This window comes from Phocoena sinus, chromosome 6 (genome assembly GCF_008692025.1).
Source record: "Phocoena sinus isolate mPhoSin1 chromosome 6, mPhoSin1.pri, whole genome shotgun sequence".
Lineage (NCBI taxonomy): Eukaryota > Metazoa > Chordata > Mammalia > Artiodactyla > Phocoenidae > Phocoena > Phocoena sinus.
This window is the reverse complement of record NC_045768.1, coordinates 9423611-9446248: the sequence shown is the minus strand read 5'-3', so window position 1 is coordinate 9446248 and position 22638 is coordinate 9423611.

Genomic DNA, 22638 nt, shown 5'->3' with positions numbered 1-22638 from the left:
AGAAAATACAAGAAACATTTAGCAAGGACCTAGAAGAACTAAAGAGCAAACAAACAATTATGAACAAACCAATAAATGAAATAAAAAATTTTCTAGAAGGAATCAACAGCAGAATAACGGAGGCAGAAGAACAGATAAGTGACCTGGAAAATAAAATAGTGGAAATAATCACCACAGAGCAGAATAAAGAAAAAAGAATGAAAAGAACTGAGGACAGTCTTAGAAACCTCTGGGACAACATTAAGTGCATAAACATTCAAATTATAGGGGTCCCAGAAGAAGAAGAGAAAAAGAAAGGGTCTGAGAAAATATTTGAAGAGATTATAGTTGAAAACTTCCCTAATATGGGAAAGGAATAGTCAATCAAGTCCAGGAAATGCAGAGTCCCATACAGGATAAACCCAAGGAGAAACACGCCGAGACACATATTAATCAGATTATCAAAAATTAAATACAAAGAAAAAATATTAAAAGCAGCAAGGGAAAAGCGACAAATAACATACAAGGGAATCCCTATAAGGTTAACGGCTGATCCTTCAGAGGAAACTCTGCAAGCCCGAAGGGAGTGGCAGGACATACTTAAAGTGATGAAAGGAAAAAACCTACAACCAAGATTACTCTACCCAGCAATGATCTCATTCAGACTCGAAGGAGAAATTAAAACCTTTACAGACAAGCAAAAGCTAAGAGAATTCAGCACCACCAAACCAGCTTTACAACAAACGCTAAAGGAACTTCTCTAGGCAGGAAACACAAGAGAAAAGATCTACGATAACAAACCCAAAACAATTAAGAAAATGGTAATAGGAACATACATATCGATAATTACCTTAAATGTAAATGGATTAAATGCTCCAACCAAAAGACATAGACTGGCTGAATGGATACAAAAACAAGACCCATATATATGTTGTCTACAAGAGAACCACTTCAGACCTAGGGACATATACAGACTGAAAGTGAGGGGATGGAAAAAGATATGCCATGCAAATGGAAATCAAAAGAAAGCTGGAGTAGTAATTCTCATATCAGAAAAAATAGACTTTAAAATAAAGTCTATTACAAGAGACAAAGAAGGACACTACATACTGATCAAGGGATCAATCCAAGAAGAAGATGTAACAATTGTAAATACTTACGCACCCAGCATAGAAGCACCTCAATAAATAAGGCAAATGCTAACAGCCATAAGAGGGGAAATCGACAGTAACACAATAATAGTGGGGGACGTTAACACCCCACTTTCACCAATGGACAGATCATCCAAAATGAAAATAAATAAAGAAGCACAAGCTTTAAATGACACGTTAAACAAGATGGACTTAACTGATATTTATAGGACATTCCATCCAAAAACAACAGAATACACTTTCTTCTCAAGTGCTCATGGAACATTCTCCAGGATAGATCATAACTTGGGTCACAAATCAAGCCCTGGTAAATTTAAAAAATTTGGAATCATTTCAAGTATCTTTTCTGACCACAATGCTATGAGACTAGATATCAATTACAGGAAAAATAAACTGTAAAAAAATACAAACACATGGAAGCTAAACAGTATGTTACTAAATAACCAAGAGATCACTGAAGAAATCAAAGAAGAAATCAAAAAATACCTGGAAACAAATGACAATGGAAACACGAAGACCCAAAACCTATGGGATGCAGCAAAAGCAATTCTAAGAGGGAAGGTTATAGCAATACAATCCTACCTCAAGAAGCAAGAAAAATCTCAAATAAGCAACCTAAACTTACACCTAAAGCAATTAGAGAAAGAAGAACAAAAAAACTGTAAGTCAGCAGAAGGTAAGAAATCATAAAGATCAGATCAGAAATAAATGAAAAAGAAATGAAGGAAACATTAGCAAAGATCAATAAAACTAAAAACTGGTTCTTTGAGAAGATAAAAAAAAATTGATAAACCATTTGCCAGACTCATCAAGAAAAAAAGGGAGAAGACTCAAATCAACAGAATTAGAAATGAAAAAGGAGAACTAACAACTGACACTGCAGAAATACAAAGGATCATGAGAGATTACTGCAAGCAACTATATGCCAATAAAATGGATAACCAGGAAGAAATGGACAAATTCTTAGAAGAGCACAACCTTCCGAGACTGAGGCAGGAAGAAGTAGAAAATATAAACAGACCAATCACAAGCACTGAAATTGAAACTGTGATTAAAAAGCTTCCAACAAACAAAAGCCCAGGACCAGATGGCTTCACAGGCAAATTCTATCAAACATTTAGAGAAGAGCTAACACCTCTCCTTCTCAAACTCTTCCAGTATATAGCAGAGGGAGGAACAATCCCAAAGTCGTTCTACGAGGCCACCACCACCCTGTTACCAAAACCAGACAAAGATGTCCCCAAAAAAGAAAACTACAGGCCAATATCACTGATGAACATAGATGAAAAAATCCTCAACAACATACTAGCACACAGAATCCAACAGCACATTAAAAGGATCATACACCATGATCAAGTGGGGTTTATCCCAGGAATGCAAGGATTCTTCAATATACGCAAATCAATCAATGTGATAAACCATATTAACAAACTGAAGGAGAAGAACCATGTGATCATCTCAACAGATGCAGAAAAAGCTTTTGATAAAATTCAACACCCATTTATGATAAAAACTCTCCAGAAAGTGAGCATAGTGGGAACCTACCTCAAAACAATAAAGGCCATATACGACAAACCCACAGCAAACAGCGTTCTCAATGGTGAAAAACTGAAAACATTTCCTCTGAGATCAGGAACACGACAAGGATGTCCACTCTCACCACTATTATTCAACAGAGTTTTGGAAGTCCTAGCCATGGCAATCAGAGAAGAAAAAGAAATAAAAGGAATCCAAATTGGAAAAGAAGAAGTAAAACTGTCACTGTTTGCAGATGACATGATACTATACATAGAGAATCCTAAAAATGCCACCAGAAAACTACTAGAGCTAATCAATGAATTTGGTAAAGTTGCAGGATACAAAATTAATGCACCAAAATCTCTTGCATTCCTATACACTAAGGATGAAAAATCTGAAAGAGAAATTATGGAGACACTCCCATTTACCACTGTAACAAAAAGAATAAAAAACCTAGGAACAAACCTACCTAGGGAGACAAAAGACCTGTATGCAGAAAACTATAAGACACTGATGAAAGAAATCAAAGATGATACAAACAGATGGAGAGATATACCATGTTCTTGGATTGGAAGAATCAACATTGTGAAAATGACTATACTCCCCAAAGCAATCTACAGATTTAATGCAATCCCTATCAAACTACCAATGGCATTTTTCACAGAACTAAATTGTGAAACAAAAAATTTCACAATGTGTATGGAAGCACAAAAGACCCTGAATAGCCAAAGCAATCTTGAGAAAGAAAAACAGAGCTGGAGGAATCAGGCTACCTGACTTCAGACTATACTACAAAGCTACAGTAATCAAGACAGTATGGTACTGGCACAAAAACAGACAGATAGATCAATGGAAGAGGATAGAAAGCCCAGAGATAAACTCAAGCACATATAGTCACCTTATCTTTGATAAAGGAGGCAAGAATTTACAATGGAGAAGAGACAGCCTCTTCAATAAGTGGTGCTGGGAAAACTGGACAGCTACATGTAAAAGAATGAAATTAGAGCACTCCCTAACACCATACAAAAATAAACTCAGGGCTTCCCTGGTGGCGCAGTGGTTGAGAATCTGCCTGCGAACGCAGGGGACGCGGGTTCGAGCCCTTGTCTGGGAAGATCCCACATGCCGCGGAGCAATTTGGCCCGTGAGCCACAACTGCTGAGCCTGCGTGTCTGGAGCCTGTGCTCCGCAACGGGAGAGGCCGCGATAGTGAGAGGCCCGCGCACCGCGATGAAGAGTGGCCCCCGCCCGCAGCAACTAGAGAAAGCCCTCACACAGAAACGAAGACCCAACACAGCCAAAATAAAAATAAATAAAAATTAAAAAAAAAAAAACTCAAAAATGGATTAAAGGCCTAAATGTAAGTCCAGACACTATAAAACACTTAGAGGAAAGCATAGGCAGAACACTCTGTGACATAAATCACAGCAAGATCCTTATTGACCCATCTCCTAGAGAAATGGAAATAAAAACAAAAATAAGCAAACGAGACCTAATGAAACTTAAAAACTTTTGCACAGCAAAGGAAACCATAAACAAGACAAAAGAACAACCCTCAGAATGGGAGAAAATATTTGCAAATGAAGCAACTGACAAAGGATTAATCTCCAAAATATACAAGCAGCACATGCAGCTCAATAACAAAAAAACAAACAACCCAATCCAAAAATGGGCAGAAGACCTAAACAGACATTTCTCCAAAGAAGATATACAGATTGCCAACAAACACATGAAAGGATGCTCAACATCACTAATCATTAGAGAAATGTAAATCAAAACTGCAATGAGGTATCATTTCGCACCGGTCAGAATGGCCATCATCAAAAAATCTAAAAACAATAAATGCTGGAGAAGGTGTGGAGAAAAGGGAACCCTCTTGCACTGATGGTGGGAATGTGAATTGGTACAGCCACTATGGAGAACAGTATGGAGGTTCCTTAAAAAACTAAAAATACGAGACAGGGGACACGGGTTCGTGCCCTGGTCTGGGAAGATCCCATGTGCCGCGGAGCGGCTGGGCCCATGAGCCATGGCCGCTGAGCCTGTGCTCCGCAGCGGGAGAGGCCGCAACAGTGAGAGGCCCGCATACTGAAAGAAAAAAAAAAAAAAAAAAAAAACACAGAACGAAAAAAAAAAAAAAACTAAAAATAGAACTACCATATGACCCAGCAATCCCACTACTGGGCATAGACCCTGAGAAAATCGTAATTCAAAAAGAATCATGTACCACAATGTTCATTGCAGTACTATTTACAATAGCCAGGAGATGGAAGCAACCTAAGTGTCCATCGACAGATGAATGGATAAAGAAGATGTGACATATATATACTCAGCCATAAAAAGAAACGAAATTGAGTTATTTGTAGTGAGGTGGATGGACCTAGAATCTGTCATACAGAGTGACGTAAGTCAGAAAGAGAAAAAAAAATACCGTATGCTAATGCATATATATAGAATCTAAAAAAAAATGGTTCTGATGAAACTAGGGGTAGGACAGGAATAAAGACGCAGACGTCTTTATTGAGAATGGACTTGAGGACACGGGGAGGGGGAAGGGTAAGCAGGGATGAAGTGAGAGATGGATGCTCTCACTTATCATTTGCATTGACATATATACACTACAAATGTAAAATAGGTAGCTAGTGGGAAACAGCCGCATAGCACAGGGAGATCAGCTTGGTGCTTTGTGACCACCTGGAAGGGTGGCATAGGGAGGGTGGGAGGGAGACACAAGAGGGAGGGGATATGGGGATATATGTGTACGTATAGCTGATTCACTTCGTTATACAGCAGAAACTAACCCACCATTGTAAAGCAATTATACTCCAAAAAGATGTTAAAAAAAAAAAAAAAAAAAAGAACGTTTTGCCCTTAAGGCCAAGGTACATAATGGACATTCTAATGGTTGTGTCCTGGGGTCCACTTCCCAGGCCAAGATCCAGTTTCTAGGCACCCTCAACTTTCTTCTCATGGACCCCAATCCTTGCTTTGCTTTCTACTTTCAAACCTATACTCTCTCTTCCAGAACTGGGTTGTCTTACCTCCATCTGTCCCTTTCTTAACTGCTCCCAAAAGAAACTTCTAGACTGTTTTGATGCTAAAGATTTTATTGTTTATCTTTGTGGAGACATTAAGTTTCCAGAATCCTCTAGAACCTTCTGTGTGCGGTTCCTCTTTCCTTCTCTGAGGTGGTCCCCAGACTCCTGCTCACCTCTGGCGTCCCCGGGGGAGGAGCTTAGCAAACCACCGCATCCTCCACATCCCCACCCCAACCTTTTCTTCGGGTGTTTATGGCTCTTTTCCTCCAAGAATGCTTTTCCACTCAACATGTCAGGAAATTGTTCCACACAGGGCATGGCACTCAGAGGGTTAACAGGGGCGAGGCTGGGCCAAGGTGCCCCAAATTCAGCTCCTGTGCCCACGGCCCAGAAGCACACTGTGAGAGTTTGCCTGCAGAGATGGCCATCGGCAATTCCTCCCATCCCTGCATGCACGTGCCCTCATGCTGGCAAGAGATGGAATCTGGTTCTCCACCCCTTGAAGCTGGGCTGCCTGATTTGATTTGACCAGTAGAATATGTCAGAAGGGAAGAGGCCTTACAGCATCCACAGACTCTCAGAGAAGAATCAGCTGCCATGGAAATAAGTGCAGGCCATCCTGCTGGGGGGTGAACCACCACATGGAATTCAAACTGAGACCCCAGCCCACAGTGTGAGGAGAGTGGCCCAGCTGTCCTAGCCAGCCCCCAGCCAGCCCCCAGACATTTGGGACGCCCAGCCAAGGCACCGGCTGTGTGAGTGAGACCATCTTGGACCTTCCTGCCCCAGTCACACCACCCTGACCAACACCGTGTGGGGCAGGGATGGGCTGAACTCCTGCCCTAATTCCTGACCCACAGAATCATGAGAAATGAAGTGGTGGTTGGTTTAAGCCACTAAGTTTTGGGATGGCTTGATACGTAGCAATAAATGATCAAGATACATACATTTTCTGCTCTGTCTCCAGGCGTCTTGAGTGTTAGGATGTCCTAAGCAGTTGAGGTCAGAGGTCAGCTGGCCAGCACTCGGAACCCTGAGGGAGGCAGACAGAGGTCAGCGTTTCTGGAGATGGTGTAGCTAAGCAGAGCCTGGGCTTTGGTGACAGACTCAACTTCCTGGCTCTGCCACTTACCAGCTGTGTGACCTTGGGCATGGCTGAGTTTCTTTCCTCAGCTGAAAATGGGGATAATAATTGTGTATCTCTTCTAGAGCAGCACTCTCCGATAGAACTTTCTGGTAACGATGGAAACTCTATCTCTGTGCTGTCAGATTCAGTAGTCACTGCGCGTGTGAGGCTGTTGGCACTTGAAATGTGGTGAGCCCGCATCAAGAGGTGCTATAAGCATAAAACGCACACATTTGTATGAAAAAAAGAATGTGAACTATCTCATCGGTTCTTTAACTATTGATTACGTACTCAAGCAATATTTTGTATTATTTGGGTTAAATATCATTCAAGTTAATTTTCCCTACTTTTACTTAAAAAATTATGTGTGTGGCTCACATCATATTTTATCGGACAGAGCTTATGTAGAGTCTTCAGAAAATTAAATGTGTGTAAACTGCCTAGCGCAGCACCTGGCACGTGAAAAACCCTCAGTAAATGGTATCTATTACTTTTGTAAATATTGTCTTGAGTAGGTGGAGGCCGGTGTCTGGGTTCCTGGAGGTTGGGCCCCACTTTATGGGGCAGGGGAAGGGAACTCACATTCATTTAGGCAACTATGTGCTGGCGAATGGGAGGGGGTTTTACTCAGGCCGGGCCATTCATTTAATGGCTTGAGGAGGAGCTATTGTTCTCCCCATCGGGCAGATGGGGAAACTGAAGCTCAGAAAGGTGACGTGACTTGCCCAGCTGGTTTTGTGACAGAGCGGGAGTTCTTGACTCGGGCGATTGGGGTCCTGCCCCAGTATCTCTGTTTGCCCTGGAGGTGATGTGCAGCCCCCAGCACAAGCCTCCTTTCTCCTCTTCCTCTTGACCTCCCCCAGCCCTGCCACCTGCTCCATCTCCTCTCTGAAGTCCAGGGCCCTTAGCCTGTCTCCTGTCTCCCTCCCTCCCTCCGTATTCAGACTTCCAAAGGAACTAATTTCTTTCTCCAAGTATAAATGGACTCTTTCCCACAAAGACACCACATATGTCGTTTCATTCCTTATTTGTTAACTTCATCAAACAAAGTACAGTTCTCTGGCACTAATGTCAATCTCCACAGCTCATTGGGTTTTTTCAAATAGTAGAAACACAGCCGTCATCTCCCAGCCACAATGAGAGAGGCAGCCTGTACTCCAGCCAGCGAGAAGAGCACTTTACTTCTCACCCCAGAAAGAGCCATAAAACACGCTCAGTGCCAGAGCACGCACCCATTTGACAAAGACAATTTGATTTGTCCGCGGCTTCTAAAATATTCATCCCACTTTGATGGACTATCGTTTTATAAATATAGATTATCATTAACCGACACCGGCGGTGCGCTGCTGGTCGACCCAGCGCCACGCCACTGGTTTGGGATGAAGACGTCCAATAAAAAAAAAATCATTATCTCTGTCTGCAAACCCTGATCTGTATCGTTTGCCTCATTTGCAGTGCAGGGGTCAGTAACTCACGCTAACTGCCTCTGTTTGTGCATTTCACGGCCTGGCCACCCCTGCTGGGGAGATTGGCAGGATGCTTCTCAAGTTTGGACCTGGGGAAGGAAACGAGGCGATTGGGGGAAGGGAAGAAAAGATCACATCGAGAGGGCTGTGTTTCTGGAGAGGCAGTGAGGTGGAGTGGGCATGACTATGAGTTTTGGATCAGACCCAGTTCCACTACTTACTGGCTAGAAGACCTTGGGCAAGTGAGCTAAACTCCCTGAGTCTCAATTTTCTCATAGGTGAAATGGGAATGACTACCATAACTCTCTCTAAGACACTTCAGCACACAGTCAGGGTTAGTGTGGTGGTCATGTTCTTCGCGATAGCCTCGAGCCCTTAAGCAAATTGCTCGACCTCTCTGAACCCCAGTTTCTCCACTTGTAGAACAGTCTCAATAATACCTTCATCCAATGGTTGTAAAGATCCAATGAGCTAATGCATCCCAAGAGCTCAGCACATTAGATGTACACCCTGAGCACCCACGAGGGCCATTTTGTTTAAGCTCAGTAAAAGCCAGACAGAGAGAACAGAGAAGGATTTATCCCAGATAGCCGTGTCTCCGAAACGTCCTTGCTCTGCGAGGGCTCGGGATGCGTAGAGGGTGAGTCTGGAGCAAAAGGTGGCTCAGGGTGTCGTGCTGAGATGAATTCAGATCTGTTCTATAAGGATCTCTTTTCTGATCCTCTCCTCCTGAGCATTCTGGGTCTTGTGGGACCTGAAAAAGAGATCGGGGTGGAGTAGCTGACTTTGCTAGACATATTCCTTGGTGCTATGTTGCCAGGAAATGAAATTCAAGGTGGAATTAAAGATTTGCCTGGCCTTGGAAACAAAACTTTGTCTGCAGCATTTCCTCTTACATTTAGCCATTTGAAAGAAATATACAACCAGGTATGGGGGAAAAAAGCAATTGCAGAGAAATCTCCAATAGAGTGTAGCCTGAGGGAGAAGAGAAATAGAAGGGCGCGTGTGGAGTTGAGAGCAGAGAGCAAACCTCTCTTCATGCTGAAAAGGAGTAGGATGAAAAACGGTGAAATTCGCTCTTGGATTTAAGCTCTAACCGGGGCCATAGATGAGGCAGGTGCCCTAGAACATTCCGGAGGGTCCCAGTGTTGAATCCCCTGCTGTTTCCAGAAGCAGGCAGGCAAGATGTGTGCTGAGGCCTCAGCCGGTGGGAAGACAGCCTGGGGCACTCAGCCCCAAAGTTTATTTAAGTGAAAAAACCCACCCGGAGACGAGAAGAAGTGTTACACCACTGTCAAGTTTTAGACGTCGCCATCAAGCAAAAAAAATTACATCCCGTCCTGACGAGCAACTAATCAAGGCATGGCAAACGGTCCTGCAATAAATTACTCCAGCACGAAATAAACCACACAAACAGACCGATGATAATAAATGTAAATTATTTCTCTGAAGAAATTTTCTTGGTATATGAGTAATACGAACCATCAGGAAGGCGTCTTCCTTAACATTAATTACAGAAAATGACAAGTGAGCTGATGACTGGGAAGGCTCATTATCTGAGAACATATTCACAACTTTGCAATTTGCGCGAGATGTACTCCGGCTAAATTAATCTCCCTTCTTTGCATGAGCCTCTTCTAATTTTCATGTTATTAACAGGTTTGCAGTATCAGTCAGTGCTTGTCACTCTAATCAGGTTTCAGCATGTTCGCAAAAGCGAAGCGTCATTTATAAGGATAAGCCCTCATAATGGTGCTTGCTTTCATGTGGAGAATTCTACAAGGCTGCTTTTAATAAGGTACTTTAATCATCTCCTTTGCTCAACTTTTGGCCCCACTGTTCCTTTATGAAGAGTCATTAAAAGACTTTGAAGTTCATCAGGGAGGAAAAATTCATGACATTGTTCTGGTGAGGTTGGGGATTGTTCTGAGAGGAAGCCTGGAAGGAGTCAGGGGTGAGAGGGTCCTGTTGGCCTAGAGCCTGGTCGTGGGTGACCAGGGGCATCCTGTGCTCATTGTTCTACACCATTCAACACCCTGTGGTGTTACTGCTGAGCCAAGACTCCTCTGGTCGAGTCCACAGGGCAAATTTCTGGGCAGGTGGTGAGAGAGGCTCGGGGGACGTGCCAGCCTGGTCAGCACTGTGGACAGCTCCCAGCACGTGGCCTCACGGAGAAAGCCTGGGAGGGTTCTGAGGGTTTTAGGTCTATTTTCATGGTCTACGTTGCTTTGGAAATTACTGACTCTTGGGAGCCAGACTGGTTTCTCTGAATACACAGAGTCATGGTCACTTTTTCATGGGTTTTTATTTCAGAGGAGAACGCTAAGTTTTCTATTCCAACTGGAGTATCCATAGGGTGCTTTGAACTTTAGTGGGCTTATAGACCAGATTAACTGGTGTGTGTGTGTGTGTGTGTGTGTGTGTGTGAGAGAGAGAGAGAGAGAGAAAGAGAGAGAGGTGTGTGTGTGTGTGTGTGTGTGTGCGTGTGCGTGGGAGAGAGGCTGTGCGTGTGTGTGTGTGTGTGTGCGTGGGAGAGAGGCTGTGCGTGTGTGTGTGTGTGTGTGTGTGCGTGGGAGAGAGGCTGTGCATGTGTGTGTGTGCGTGAGAGAGAGAGAGAGAGAGGCTGTGTGTGTGTGTGTGTGTGTGTGTGTACAATAGGTCTTTTTACTGCATGGCTCACAGGGGCAAGACGGGGCTCATCCTGGAATCGAGGCTCAGGTACACACCTTTTCCCTGCTCAATTCCTTCAACAGCCATGAAAATGTCCTTACATGTTTCCATCTCCAGAGATGCACGACTATTAGTTTGCTCCAGTGATCCTTGGCGGTCTCTGACAGGCTCACTGCTTTCACAGAGAATCCTTCTTGATGGGGCAGCTCATCTCATAGTGGACAGAGTACTAGAAGGAGAGGCAAAGACAAGTCCTAGTCCTACCTTAGTCACTTTCTCATTCTGTGACCTTGGGCAAGTCACAATTTTCTGGCACTATCCGTATAACTTTTTAAGGTTTTCTCGAGCTTGGACTTTTGTGATGATATCTATTGAAGCACCCTCCTTCCATCCTCTAGATAATGGTAGAGATGGTTGCCCTGTGTCTCAAGGTGGCAACATGATCAGAGCTCACAAAAGAATAGTCTTCTTATTCCCTTAAGCGTATTTCTCTCGCTGTAGGTGTGGGATGTTCATGGGGGTGGCAACAGTGTGGTGTCCTGGGCTCTGTGCTGGCTGGGGTAATGTCAGCAGAATCTTTTGCTCAGATCACAGTGGTCGCTTTTCTTGGACACCTGCTCCCTGAGGCACAAGGTTGGGTCCCCAGAGCAATATTGATGCTACTTGGGCCCACCCTCTGGCCAAAACCGATTGGACCACAGCTCAGCAGGTCAGAGTCTGCCCTCTGTGAATCTGGAATTGGACTAAGGGAAGGTCAGATAGTGGTGGAGGATAACTGGATCTACTGTGTGGACACTCAAGAACAGTGGGGCAGCCATCTTCTCCCATGTGGCCTGGAGAAGGGGCAAGGCTGCTATACAGGGAGGGAGAATGAAGAACGGAGATAGGAGGCAGAGAAAGCCCAGTTCCAGATCCTCCTGGACACCCTTGGGTTCTGTGAGATATCCCATCCTAAAACTCTATCTCCTTTTCCTACTTAAGCTCACATTTCAGTGTGTTTCTGTTAATTTTAACCAAAAAGACCCAACCGGTACAGCTTCCTTGAATGTGGGAGTCACTTGCCTGAGCAAAACCTCAGAGCCAGCACGAGCAGGTGGAGCCGGTGACGTGACAAGGGAGGGCTGATGGCTGTCCAGGACCTCGGATCAGAACAGAGGACAAAGACCTCACTGGGCCTGAGAAGTTGAATGCTCAGCGTGTAGGGACTTGTTCTGGAGGGTATGGTGTGCAGCAGATGGAGCTGGCCCTGGGGGACAGGCAGTGAGAGGAAGGGCCTTGAGCAGCTGATGAGTTTGGTTTAGGACCAGAAAGATAATCTTCAGAAACATTGTGCTTTTCAGGCTCTTTGCCACCTGTACTTATTTCTTAGTCATTATGCCTCCAAGTCTCTTTAGAGATGCCTGGCTCAGCTCTGCTACGGGAACTAGAGGGAAGGGTGGGACTTCAGAAGGCCAGAGCATTAAAGGAAAGACAACCCCAATGATGATGGTAATGGACTTAGAGGACCTTGAGAACATAACTGGGGTATTTAGTTTGGCGCCCGTCCCAACCAGATGAGATCATCTCCGTCCCAACCAGGTGAGATCATCTCCATCTATGCCTGGGAGGGTCCTGTGCTTTAATGAATCCCCTTCTCCCAACTCAACCAACAGACTCAAGGCCAATAGGGTTCATTCAAATAAGCAGAAGGAGGGGGTTTCTGGGTCCGACTTAGTAAGTAATAACAGGTCACCTCCAAGGTCAGGTGGTAAAATTGCAATATAATAAACTAAGTCCACGTGCATTGTCTTCAGAGGTGGCAGCGACGCCTTTAGATCAGGGGACCACTGTGGAGGGAGGAGCCCTGGGAGCGCAGCGTGAAACCATTCTGCAGCTAGAGTCCCCCTGGCTGAGCTGGGGCAGTGTGGGATTTGAGGATGGAGAGGGCAGCAGGCTGGGGCCTCACAGTGGGGTGAGGCATTGCCCCCCTTCACCCTGCGCTCCAGACCTGATTAGGACGTATAGAGGCCCTGAGGACCAAAAAGGGTGGAGGGAGGGTGCATATAAGATTTAAAATAAAAACAATACTAAAGTATAAGACTAGTGTAACAGGTCCAGCCAAGCTCTGATTTTTCCCATGGTGGCTTATTTATTTACTTTTATTAAAAATTCTTTTATTTTTTCCCCTCTTAGTTTAAAGTATGTCTCCTTTGGTGGACCACTAAGCTTGAATTGACCTCTCACCCACCCACAGGCCTTCCTGGAGCATGGGGTCCCCCTGTGGGTCTGGGGGTGGATAGGCAGGAGTGTGTCCTGCATGTGTGTGTCTGTGTCCACTTGTGCTCACGGACTTGTATGTCTGTGTGTGCAGGAAACCAGCTGGGGTGGCCAGAGCCTGTGGAGGGACAATGGGCTCTCCCTAAAGTGGAGCTCTCTGTTTGTCTGTCTGTGTCTTCTGGCGTTAGGGGAGGACTTGCAGGGTGAGGGTTGGAGCCAGCGAGGCAGCTGCAGTTGGGCAGCCAAGACCAGTACTCAGCAATGTGATCTGACCCAGCAGACAAGCAGGCGGGGTCGTGATGGCAAGGCTTTCTCTACACCCCCTTCTGGGGACCCCTGTGCTACTCAGGCCAGGGTTAAGAGGGGCAGATCCTCTCAAAGGACTTGGCAAGCCTAACTGGGAGGGGCCGGGCAGACAAGCAGGAATGACTTTCTAGTCTCCTCCCCAAGCCCCAGGACCCTTCGTTCACCTCTCCAGCCCCTGCTCAGCAGGTCACGTGTGGGAAAGAGATGTGAAACGTGTAGTCCTAGGGGCTCCAAAACAAAGTGGTAGAGGGCGACCAGCAGGCCAGACTGGGTAGTTCTGATCCCTGCAAAGTGGTTCCCTGTGGGAGAGTTTCTTCTAATGATGTTGCCAACACCCAGAGCACATTTAAGGCCTTGGGAAGCACCATGCCAGAGCTCAGACACATGGGAACACAGCATCATCTAGTGCACCCCCATTGTCCAACTTGGGGCCACTGAGGCCTGGCAGGAGCTGTGACTTGCCCTGGGCTGCGCACTGAGTTGGACACGTTCTCATCTGGATTTCTGGCCTCCCTGTTCTGTGAGTTTCTCCCTCCTTTGGCCTTATTTTCTGAATGGTGCAAATGCCTTCCTCTCCAGGCTATATTTATCCGAATTTTGCAAATAGTCGAGTATCACTTGCAGCAGATTTGGGGATCAAGCTGGATATGGTACCCAGCCTCCAGGGTGGCCCCCAGTGACCTCTCTCTCTCTCCTGTTATTCACTGTGCTGGGTAGTGCCCACCCACATGATACCAGTCTTTGTGACCAATAGGTGATGGTGGAAATGATGGTTTGTCACTTCCAAGAGTAAGTTCTGAAAGACTGTGGCTTCCGTCTAGGTGTCTCTCTCTCTCATCTCTCACGCTGGGAGAAGCCAGCTGCCATGTCACATGGACATTTAGGCAGCATACGGAGAGGCCCAGGGGCAAGGAGCTACACGAGCGAAGCAACTACACGAGCGCCTGCAGCTGACCGCAGCCCCAGACGGCAGCCCGACCCTGAGCCACAAACACCCAGCTGAGCCGTGCCCGGATTCCTGACCCTCAGAAACGGAGGGATAACAAATGTTTATTGTTTTAAGTCACTAAGTTTTAGAGTCTCTTGATACACAAGAATACATAACTAATATAGCGTTTTGTTGTCTAATAAAATGAGGCTGGAACGTTCCATTGGCCTCAGATTCCCCAGACTTTGGGGAAAGAAGGCAAAAGCTGAAATGATTCAGAAATGCCACAGATTGAAGGACAAGGTTTACCCAGTCCTGGTCAAGAGGACTTGTGGGGTCAGACCTTAAGATTTGTGCTGGGCTGGATCAGGACAGACAGAGATGACAAGTTCTTGCCATCTATTGGCAAAATAGGAAAACAAATGCATTGTCTTCAGCAAGGAAAAGCTGCCGCCCTGGGTGGCCGAGGAAGGAAACTGGTGCCTGCCCATCGCCTTATTTACTCCCCAGCCCGATGGAGTGGCATGTACTATCCTCACCCGCTCAGGAGTTTGAACTCTGTCCTACAGGCATGAGGGGCCCCTGGAAGTGTATTGAGCTGGGTTTTGGAAAGATGACTCCAGCCATCTGGGTAGAGGATGGGCCAGAGGGAAATGGCAGGAGGTGGGGACTCTTTTGACCCAGGAGAATAGCCCTGAGCCCCGAGCTGAGGCAGGGCCATGGGGATGGTGAGGGGTGAAGCTAGGAAGGCAACAGGGATGGAGCACTGGCCAGTCCGGGCATGGGGGTCGGGGAGAGGGAAGACTCCAGGATGTCTCACAGTTCCCTGATGTGGGGATGGGGGACACAATGGCAGTGTTTTTCACCAAGCTGGGATGCCCCCCAAAGGAGTTATATTGAAATCGAATTTCAGGTGCCTATGGGATGTCCAGGTGGCAATGTCCTGGTGATCAGAGGAGAAATCTGGGCTAGGCCTTCAACTTGTGAATGTTAAAAAAAAAAAAAACAGAGAGGTCGCGGGAGTGGATACCATTGCCCAGAATGTATGTGATGTCAGGAGAGAAGCGAGCCAGGCCTGGAAGAACTCTTACATTAAAGAGATGGGCAGAAATGGAGACTGAGAAGACTCAGCCAGGGGCAGTTACTTGTGGCACCGTGGAGGCCAGGCGTGGAGGAAGCTTCAAACGGACGAGATGCTGGGGAGAAATCCAGTGTGGGTGGGAGGGATGGAGCCCTGCTGGATGGGCATGTCCAGCAGGCTGACTCAGCAACAGCTCCAGGCCCACGAGTTACCTCCCAAACCCATCACAGGACAGCAAGTCAGCTCATCTAGGGGACAAAAGCACTGTCCACACATGGACCACTCGGAGTTGGGAGGAAGTTACAGCCAAGGTCCTAATAACCAAAGCTGAGTAACAGTGGAATGGGCTCTCTGCTGAGTAATGAGTGTCCCATTGCTGGGGGCATGCAAGAAGAAGTTGCATAGCTAAATGTCAGAATTCCAGGCAGTGGGTAGGAAATGGATTTGACATCCACCAATGTCCCTTCTAGCTCCGAGCTCTAGAGCATGAAAGGAAGGAAGCCACAAGCCAGCACAAAGAACAGGAAATCCTCAGACCTCTCCTACGAGCACACAGAGTGTCCCAGACGGGACTTAAGGAGCGAAGGAGCAGGGTCATGCCCACCTTGGTGAGGCATAAGGTGCCTCACACACTCTCCCCTGTTCCCTTGCCCTTTCCTTCAGTGTTCAGTGGAATCACAGTCCCCAGCACATGTCTTGGGAAACCTGGGAAAAAGGAAAAGCAAATCAGAGCTCTGGTCAATTCTTGTTCATGTCTGAGCATGGTGATCCAGTCCATGCCTGGGCACTGGAGTTTCAGGCTCCCCGATGAGGCGGTGGAGTGTATATGTGCCCTATGGGTGTGGGTCTATGGGGGTTCCACCTAGCTGCCTTCCTCAGACCGCTTCTATCCCCGTGATGGGAGGAAGCACCACCGTTCCTAATATCCAGGTGTGCTTGCAATAGTGGGGGCTCCACTGCCCCAGACCCAGAGCCTCCCTCTCCCCCGGGGCCAGCACAGGCCCCCTTGGGTTTCCTGAAGGGTGCGGAGACCCTCTCCTGCAGGGCAGGGCGGGACACCCTGCCATGGGAGCCCTCACAAGTGCCTTCCCCCTCTTCACGGTGAAGTTCGCCTGCAATAATGTCAGCGTGCTTTTCAGGCTGACAGAAATCCCACCGATAATTGGGAAGAATGGAAAATGAAAACATTAAAATTTGCCGTGTCATAGGTGCACTTTTCCGATTGCCTGATACCCACCGTCCACTGACAGATGCTGTGTTATTAACACTTGATTAAAAATCACTTCAGGTTTGAACCAGCCCATCGAGAAGGGAACGTCTTGACAAGACTTGTGGTTTGTGATTGACAATTAGTAATATTCGGTGTGTCACAACATAGATAGTGTGACTTATTGGTGCTGGTGTAATGCAACACATTTCATCTGAGCCTCTCAAATTGGTACATAGGAATAAGAAAGAAAGGATGGAGTCCCATTCAGCTGACTCTGATTACCAACAAAGGAGAGATTGTACATACCTGTTTCGGTGTGCCCTACCTGGATTTCTATCAATCAGCCAGACAGCTGAGATCCCCTCTTGTCTTTGGGAAGGGGAACCTCAGCAGCGTTGGATCTCATTATGCAACCCTCCACTTCTCTATTAGCAGCCAAACCCTTTCTGTCTGGAAATGTGAAAGCTTTTCACTCTGACGCTGCCCCCGCACCTCCAAATTCCCAGCCTGCTCCTCTTAAAACAAAAGGCTTCTCATTTTTTAAAAATAAAATGTTCATAACTTGATTGACATGCTACATCCTTTTCCTTCAGCTGTTTTTCTAACTCGGTGTCAGCGGGAGTTGGATTCAGGGGCCAATTTTTTTTTTTTGTCTCAGTTCTAATTCAATCCCTTTTAAGTGCTTTTAAGAACAGTGCAATTCAAGGTCTTTCCTTTTTTGGGTCTGACCTGGATATCGTTTTTAGTTTCCTTCTCTGCTAAGATTATCCAGGCAGAGAATGGTTGTTTGCATTACTGAAAGGTGAGGAATTTGCTGCGATTAACCTCTGCAAACTTTGGGAGAAATAGCCTCAGGTGTGATTTAAATGTCTTGCGGAACTGTGTACCTTGTAATGGAGAAGTGAACAATAGTGCAGGGATCACCGGATCTCACCACCCTGAGTGAACTGGCTTCTCAGAACTTACCGCCATCTAAAAAACTCTCTTCTTTCATTTGTTCACTTATCTTTTGACTGCCCCCACCCTGTTGCCCAGATCCCCCCCAAAACCTATGAGAATGGAGACCACGTCTCTTTTGTTCACTGCTGTATCCCCAGTGCTAGAACTCTTCGGCATGAAGTAAGCTCTTTACAAACATTTGTGGAATGAATGAATGAATGAATGAATAATGGGGTCATGGGGCAGTCTGGAGCTCAGAACCTAGGACTGGCTTGCATATAAGGAATGTTCTCTTGGGGAGGCAAGTAGTCAGCTCTTGGGGTGCAAAGGGGCTCACATTTTCCTCACCCTGTCACCCCGACCTGAGTGGCTTGTCTCCTCCAGTTCTGGTTTCCGGTCCCCCCAGGGAAAGTCTCCAGGGGTCAGGCTTTCTGAGGGCAAGAGAAGCAGCTTTTCTGCAGGGGTGAGTGGGGCCAGGCCCTGCCAGATGGGACACAAAAAAGGTGTCATGACTGGCTGGGAGGGAGGCTGTCGTTCTGCTCCCACAGGACACCCCTGGCTAACCCAGCCTTTGCTTGGTGCAGGCCGAACCTGTTTATCTGTTCATTTACTCACTCATTCAGCCCATCAGTGAATGTGTCCTGAATCTCTAACAGCTGTATGAAATGGCTTGCAGGCACTGGGCTAGGAGCTTGTCGCCCCCATTCTCTCCCTGGTCCCTCTGCCCTCAGGCCTGGACACAGCCTTGCCTTTTCTGACTGGACAATTGGGGCCTTCTCTTGGGCCTGCTTTCAGGGACTCGTCCCCAGCTCCACCCACTGTCAGTCACCAAAGTCAGGACACCCCAACTGAGTCCTCGGGTCCACCCCACCCAGCTTTGGCTCACTCTGGGTACCCCATTCCCCAAAAAGGAATCAGATCAGGGCATCTCCTGGAGCCTATAAGGAAAAAGGCTTACCATCCTGGGTTAGAATTACAGGGGGATCTGTCTGCCCAATGCTTTGGGCCCTCCTGGGGTGCAGGGGCCATGCCAGGGCCATATCTGTGTTCTCAGCCCCCAGAACAAGGATGCAGAGGAAGTGGGTGGTACAAGGGTTAGGCACTGGCTCCTGGGAATGCCAAGCTCAAATTGATGCTTCATTCACTAGTCGGGCGCCCTTGGACAAGTGACTTAACCTCTCCAAGTTTTGGTTTTCTCATCTGCAAAACGGAGAGAATGATGGAAGCCACTGCAGAGGTCCTAAGGCAGGGGCTCTTAACCCTTTATATGCCATGGACACCTTTAGCAGTCTGGGGAAGCCTGTGGGTCTCGTCCCAGGACAATTGTTTTTAAATGCATGAAACCATATATACAGAATTACAAAAGAAACCAATTTATTAAAATATAATTATGAAAATATAAAAATGTGTGGTACAGCAATATGCGTGCTTCTTTATTAACACATTAAATAGCAGGTTCTAGTGGCAGGTCTAATTACTGTCGCGATTTCAAGGCGGCGATACGTGTAAAGGATATTCTGAGAAATTGGCAGCAACTGTGATGTGATATGAAAACATCTGTGATTTCCGTCAGTGACAAAGTCATGAGTATCGGTAACGCTACATTCCTAATGGAAGAAGAGGCTAGATTTCAGCTACAGCGGAGTCAATTTCCCACCCAGGTTGAGGAGTCCTGTTTTGAAGGAAGCACCAGGAGTGGCAACCAGAGCGGCAGCAACAAGGACAGAAGTGAGGGGGCTGGGGGGGTGGGGGTTTGGAGGTCGGTATCAAACCCAGGTAGGGCTCATTCCAAAGTCCATGCGTTTTAGTTCTTTGGTGATATTTAAAATGTTATTTTATAATTTAGCAGACTTTAAAGGGCCTCTCACTATTTAATCTTTCAAAAAATCATATATGAAGTGGAGTATTTTCCCGTGCTCTGATGTACTAATGGTTTTGCCTTCTGGGTGAGTGACCTATTCAGATTCTTGGACTTGGTACATGTTCTTCATGAAATCTATTAGCATCTTATAGTTTGTCCTGACTCTTTATACCATACATATATTTACTGCTTTCCAAGCAGTGACTATGATTTTGGCAACTTCGTTTGGAAATTCCTCTCCATTTGCCAAACAAATACTTCAGCGATTATGGCTGAATCATTTGCTGCTCTTTTTTTTTTTTTTTTTTTTTTTTTGCGGTACGCGGGCCTCTCACTGTTGTGGCCTCTCCCGTTGCGGAGCACAGGCTCTGGATGCGCAGGCTCAGCGGCCATGGCTCACGGGCCCAACCGCTCCGCAGCATGTGGGATCTTCCCGGACCGGGGCACGAACCCACGTCCCCCTGCATCGTCAGGCGGACTCTCAACCACTGCGCCACCAGGGAAGCCCCATTTGCTTCTCTTGTAATAATATTTATTACTATTAAGATTCATTACAAAATAAACCAATGTCCATATCATTAGATGGCAAAGGAGGGCTTCTTGGGACAGTCATTCTCAAACCTGGCTGGCCAACAGATCCAGTGAGGGTCTTGCAAAAAACACAGGCTCTGGGTTGCCTGATTCCTCAGTGTGGTGGGGCCTGGGCCTCTGCATTGTATAAAGCCCCTCTGCTCGTGCTGAAGACACACCAGTTTGTGGAGCAGCTTTGGGGGATCACTGCTTATAACACCATTTGTCTGAACAATATGGGAAGTTCCAGGTGCAGAAATAAAGCATTGGAACAAAATTAGACTTCTGAGCAAGCTCTCAAGTTTCAAATTCTGGCTCTGCCCTTTATAAGTAGAGTGTTCTTGGACAAATAACTTTCTCTCTCTGAGCATCAGTTTTCTCATCTGTAAAATGGATACCAAAGTTTCTAACTCACAGCGTCGTGCTGAAGATAAATGAGATCATGTACATAATATACTAAACAGTGTCCGGTCCATGGTGAGAGCCAAGTAAATGTTAGCTGCTACTGTCGCCACTATGACTACTACCAAAATTGCCCTTTGATATGATAAATATTCAGGTAGCATCTGCTCAAAGGATCCTGGGACTTGCGTGCCTGTAACGACCACATTCTTTAATGGGGAAAGTTGCCACGAGGTCATCAAACTCTTATAACCCAAGAGACTTGGGCCTGATTCTGGAGCAGGTGGGACCAGGTTGAAGTCATAGAGCGGGTTGGGCTCCTGGCATTCACATTGCAATGCCCAGCGTGGTCTGGTGAATTCTGGGGAGTCCAGGCTGGCAAGGCATTAATCCTCAAGGGCCTGTCTACTGGGTAAGTGTGTGGCGCACTGCAGAGGGGAGCAATACGGCAGAGTAGAAGGAGCACAGGTTTGAACCCCAGATCTGCCACTTAATAGCTGTGTGATCTCAGAAAGCCCTTTAACCTCTCTGGTTAATCATATATACCCTTCAGGAATTAAGAAAATGAAGACATTATGGAAGGCTTGACCAAGGGGCTGGACACATCCGGTAGGTATGGCTTTGATTAATATGGTGGCCGCAACTTGGGCCCGTGGGGAGTCCATTAGAGTTGAGAGGAGACCCTTGGGAGAACTGGGATAGAGCGCCACCAGATGGAGGAGAAGGATGAATGGGAGGGTGTCAGGGCCTTCCACAAGGGCTTGGGGTTCAGGGCTGGTTCTAGTCCCAGCCGGGGTGAGGCTGTGGCTCAGTGGCCAGGCTGTGACCGGCTCCCCCAGGCCTATTCAGATGCCAGGCTGAAGCCCCATCTACATGACAAACAGTATTCACTGTCAATGTGACTTGGGGCTAGAAATCCAAAGGAAGCAGCTCAGATGTATATAAGCAAATAACCATTTGCTAAAGTGGCCAGAGACAAGATCTATTTACCCGAATCAGTGCTCTCCTGTGTTCCAGCCACAGTCTGCCAAGAAACGGTAATGAAGAAAGGAGATGCCATTCCCAGAAGCAATGGAAAAATACTTAGGAATAAACTTAATGAGAAATGCGTGTGACCTATATAAAGAAAACTACAAAATTTTATTGGTGAAATAAAAGAAGACCAGAATAAATGAAGACACATACTGTGTTTCTGCATGGGAAGACCAAACACCGTAAAAATGTCAAACCACCTCCAAGTTAATTTGCAGATTTAACGCAATACCAAACAATCCTGCAAAAGGAACTTGATAAAATGATTCTAAAATTCATCTGGAAAAAACATGGGTCAGAATATCAAAGAATATTCTGAAAAAGGAGAACACTGATGTAGAGCCTTACTGAATATTAAAACATATAAAGTAGCAATAATTAGAACAGTGAGAATATTGATGGAAAAAAAGAAATAGATTTTAATGGATTAGAATAGAACACCTGGAGACAGATGAGATCACATGTAAAAAATAACTATGATAAAGAAATCACTCCAAAACAATGAGTGGGTGACGAATTATTTAGTAAATGCTGCTGAAAAAACGAATTAGCAACTTGAAAAAATAGCTTGTAATTTAGATATACCTTATACGACTCTATCTGCATAAAAAATTAAATTCAGAAAAAGACCAAATACTGAAAAAATCTAGCAGAGAATGGATTTGGGTACTTATTAGATCTTGGGAAGACTAATTTTAAAGAGACCACATAATAAATGATATAAAATGTAAGATACACACATACAATAAAAATTGTGTACAGAGATGATGACTAAGTGAAATATTTGCATGGGAGCAGGAACCATGAGGGTAATAACACGCTCAGGGAGATGCTTTTCCTTTTTGTTTTAATCATATTTTTTTCAGCAAATAAAAATCGAGTAAAACATCCATAAATTGTTTTTAGATGATTAAATATTATAAAATCTTAAATATGTATGAACACATAATCCCTTTATCTACTATTGCTCCTCTGATTTTAATATAAAGAGTTTAGAAAACCATTCAAGACAATGTGATCTCCTAGGTGTGATCTCTCATGAGGAGCTGCTCGTACATGTTCTCACTAATTCTTTAAGTTCTATGAGTTCCCGCTTTATTTCAGT